Source organism: Hydra vulgaris, chromosome 07, assembly GCF_038396675.1.
Source record: "Hydra vulgaris chromosome 07, alternate assembly HydraT2T_AEP".
Lineage (NCBI taxonomy): Eukaryota > Metazoa > Cnidaria > Hydrozoa > Anthoathecata > Hydridae > Hydra > Hydra vulgaris.
In genome coordinates, this window is record NC_088926.1 from 28,077,501 (window position 1) to 28,082,222 (window position 4,722).

The 4,722-nt window shown below is 26.3% G+C and overlaps 1 protein-coding gene across 1 annotated transcript in view; it reads right to left on the bottom strand.

The window, feature by feature from the left end:
• LOC136082387 (fibroblast growth factor receptor 2-like) overlaps nucleotides 1-1,010 on the bottom strand; it is a 261,248-nt gene extending 260,238 nt beyond the window's left edge. The window contains exon 1 of the mRNA XM_065801557.1: nucleotides 849-1,010. The gene's annotated coding sequence lies outside the window, so the exon portion shown is untranslated. The remainder of the gene's footprint in view (nucleotides 1-848) is intronic.
• Nucleotides 1,011-4,722: the final 3,712 nt, after the last annotated feature.

A 4,722-nucleotide genomic window follows, 5' to 3' on the forward strand; every position in this document is an offset into this window, starting at 1 on the left:
TTCAATAGACTTTATTCACTTATTTCATTTTAAATTACCTGTTTTAAAATTTTTTGTACTGTAGCACCATCAAGTCCAGCCTTGCATCTAAATTTCAGTTTAGTAAGCTCCTTAAGCATTGTGGTTAACACAGAATCTTGTATAGCACAGAGCTTATGTTCTTAACAGTCATTTACATGAATGTTCTTAAGACAAGTTAGCTTTTAAGTTCCTTATCATTATTTTAAAAGTAAATATATCCTTTTCTTCAGCACCATTTGTTTTTAATTTAAATACAACACCATTATTAATTAATGCTAAAGTATCATCAAGTTAATACTTGTTTGCAGCTTCATTAGTTTTTTTTCTGAGATTTTGGGATTTTTTTAGGCAACTTCATACTTAAACCTATGTCTCAGTTTTACATTTATTGCATAAAGTAATTTAGAATAAACTGTTAATAACATCGTTAAGTTTTGTTTTGTTTTGTTTTGTCCCAAGCTTTTTCAATAAAGCAACATGGTCTTCATGATTTTGTAACATTTTATTTATTGTAAGCATAGTAAAAGTCTTGATCTAGCCGCCTTTCATTACTTCTCTCAAAATATGTATTATCCTTGTTAGCAACAATGCGATATTTACCATATATTTTTATAAAGTTTTTGCATTCAAAATCCTCTAATTGAGTTAATATTGATGAAAATAATGATATATTATTAGATTTGAGTTTATTTTGTTGTATAAGTTCGTTTTGTTGTATAAGTTTGTTGCATTTACAAGTTCAAGCACTTAATATAAGTTTTCGTAGGTTTCTTATATTGTGTGACACTTTTTGGACAATATAAAATTAAAAAATATTTAATATTTACCTCGTTATTTAAAAGTCAATATACTCATGTATTATATATGCTGATCTTAACTTGATATTTTTTTTCGCAATGCTTTTAAATCGTTTAAATATATTAAGAGATTTCCTATAAACATAGTACTTTACAAGTTAGTGTTTACTATAGCAATGTATAAAAAAGTTTAAAGCTTTTTCCAAAAGAAATTATTCTTTCAGATACTTTTGTTTTTAAAAGATACTATTATACTCGAATTAATTTTTGAAATGGTGCAATAAAATGTTAGAATTTTATATTGTTTAGAATATAATTGAATATGCACTACTTTTTATTGATGTTTTCTCCACCACCTGGCCCATTGTACAATGGTAATTTAGAAGTCATTTTTTGCAAAATTCAAAATTTCGCACTATTGGTAAATAAATCAATAATAATATTTTAACTTGATGTTTTCTAAAATATAATAAACTATAAACTTATCTTTATATCTTATCTGATTAGTTGTGCCTATTTTTAGTATTATCTTTACTATGGTAATATCGCCTGTCAAATATTAGCATAACACCCTCATTAAAGCAGAGTATTAAAATATTGGAGTATTGGAGACATTTAAAACTTCTTTTGTTGTTAGCAGCATATTGTTCCTAATTTGCATACTGATTTAAGTTTTTTTTGACTGTTAGCTAAGTTTTAACAAAAGAAGTTTTAAGTTATGAATTATACTAATTAAAGCCATTTTTTAACTTTTGAATTTTTTATGTTTTAACCAAAATAATGGCAAGTAAAACTAACAAAAAAAAGAATTTAATAAATAGTACACACAACATAAACTCATGAAATTATAACATAGAAGTCTTTTATCAAAAAGCTTTTTTAAAAAAATGCTCTTAAAAGAAATAAATAAAACAAAATTGTGAGAGTTTAATAAAATTGAATTTTCGCAATTAGTTAAATTAGGTAAAAAAAAATATTGAATGATACGTAGAGGTTAATTTAGAGTTAGGGGCACGCAAAAGAACACTATCTTAGCCAACATATGTCTTAGCCAACACATTTTTAAATCGTTCCTTTTTTTATCTTTCAACCAGTCTACCGTTCTTATAATATCTTTAATAGAGCTTTTATTAAAAATTTTATTATAATAGCATATTTTTAACCAATAATAATTTCAAGCGTTTTATGGCTTTAAATGCACTAGTAAACACTTTTATCAATACTGCTTAAGTTCTATTTTTTATTCACATATACTTTAAAATAATCATTCCTAATATATATATAAATAATTAATTGTTTGAAAACAACAACATTTCCGTAAATTTGGCTACATATAATAAACAACAAAAGTTGTTAGTTTTATTTTTTTCCGGACCTGCGCAGAATCTAAATGCGTAATGGCATTACACTTAAAATGTGTCTATGTATGGGGTTATTAACATTACAGACTTCTAAAATCTAATGATAATTGTTTCCTGAAACTTGTAACAAACATTCTTATTAACTTAGATCTTCTTTTAGCAACAAAATTTTTGCGAAATATTTTAAAACAATCAAATTTGGCAGTTAAATTCTGAATTTGTTCATAGAACAATATTGTTTTGAACTTATGCATGGAACAATATTGTTATGCATAGAACAAGTTGTTACAATGAGAAAAGATAATCTTTCTCATTGGATTAAAAAAAGAAAACTTTAACTCTAAATCTTTATTTTTAAGCCAATTATAAGCTAACTTTATTATTATTTATGTATGTTTGTTGGCCAGGGCTCCACAATTTTTTTTTTTTTTTTCTGCAAACGTCGAAGTTCAACCAAATATTTATTGACGAAAATCTAAATGCTTCTCCTTTTGTAATTTACTGTTAACACTTTTATGCTAAGGTGCGCGATTTTTAACTTTTTTGCTGTATCAATTAAAATTAAACGTCGAAACAAACGTTTTATTTTAATCCTAAATGTAATAATTTTAATAAAAATGGCAAAAAAATGTTTTATTTTGTTCTTAAGCAAAATAATCAAAATAAAAACGCAAACAAACATTTTATATAATTTCTAAAGAACTAGCGTTATAATTAAATTAAAACGAACGTTTTATTATATATATAAGTAAAATAACAAACGTGAAAGATGCAAAATTAACGTTTTATTGTGTTAAAACTTTTAATAAAAAAGCATTTGTTGCAATTAAAAAAACGCTAGCTTGACTGTGAAAAAAAAATTTTGTTTTCTTTTTTATTACACATTTAATATATACACGTCTATCAGATGATAGAAACAGCGATTTTCAATATACAACTTGTTCTTTACATTTTATTTCTTCACGTTACTCGACCATCATAACGAGCATACTCAAGGAAGAAATTCTTGTTTTAAAAGGTAATTTAGACACAAAAATACCTACTCGGAGCGATACTATATGCAATAAAAAATTTTAAAAAATAGCCAATTTTATTGGTTTGAAGAATTAAAAAAACACACTCTTACTTAATGAACCGGATAACTTTATCTCGCTATTCAGATAGCCGAATGATGCATTTTTTTGAGTTGCTAATAAATAAAAGTTGTTTATTTTTTAGGGCACAATTAAAATGTCAGACTAAGAGCATGAGCCAAAATGTACAAAAGTGACTTTTAAGTCACTTATGTAGATTACGTTTTCGCTCATTAACTAAATCTGACATTTTATGGGCGCCCCAAAAAATATACGACTTTCCTTTATAAGTAACTCAAATTTATAACCAGTGCAGCTTTGCAACAAGCTAATTTGACCTAGTTAGAAATCAAAAAAATGCATGATTCGGCATATTCGGCATATAAGAAATATTTAGGAAATTGGCTATAAAAATCGATTTAAATTCATTGATAATTTTTAAATGGATCTGCACCTGGTGGCAAGCAATATTTAATAGATATTAAATCGGGGTTTGGTGCCACCCTAACCGCCGTAACTCTATGAACCCACCCAAAGATGACTGTTTTGAATCTAACCCCAAGATGTCATCTTAATATTTTCTTTGGCACCCACAAATCTATAATAAGTTTTTCACCACATAAAAAGACACCCACTTGAGAGCCTTACCTTACGAAAATCATTTGGCAGAGATAATTTTGTTTGAAAAGTAATTCTCGTTTTAATTTTTGTTCAGTTTTCAGTTAGAGTTTTCAGTAAAAGTATTTATTCAGTTCAGTAAATAACTTTAGTTATAGTTTTTATTTAGTTTATTTTTTATTTGTAGTATAAGTTTTTTATCTCCTCAAATTTTAATGTAATATAGTTTATAAATAATATAGGCATAAATAATTAAAACAAGTATGAAGAATTAGTGCTATAAGGATACACAAAAATGATAAAACTTAATTAAATGTAACTTCCAGTGCCGTGGTGGGTGGTTCAAAACCTCCATCCCCTCCGCCTCTCCCACTTTCAAAATAAAAAACACAACAAAAACCTGTCATTAGGGCTCCAAAATTTAAAAAAACTTCAGTTATTATGTATAAGAAAAAGAAAAAAAGAGCTCCTCAAAATCGGTAACAATAAAAACTAATCAATAGTTATTGAAATTTCTTTATAATTACGCATATATTTTGCAAAAAAAAGAGCTCAGTGATCATATGATTTTTATCTAGACTAAATAAGAATTTAGTTTTAATAAAACTCGCACTTTTAATACAGCTGACATTTGATTGCTCCGCCCATTCGTGAGCAAAAACACAAATTGAAAAATATAAGGTCTTCAGTTAATGTTGCAATATTTGGGTAAACGGCACGGCTCATTTTTGAGAAATTTAAAGCATTTTGGCACATAATGCTATTCCTTATTTCAATAAAATATTTGTTGAATTTATTTTGTGATTCATTACTTAAAACAAGCTCAATTTTATCTAGTTCTTTGCTGAAGCA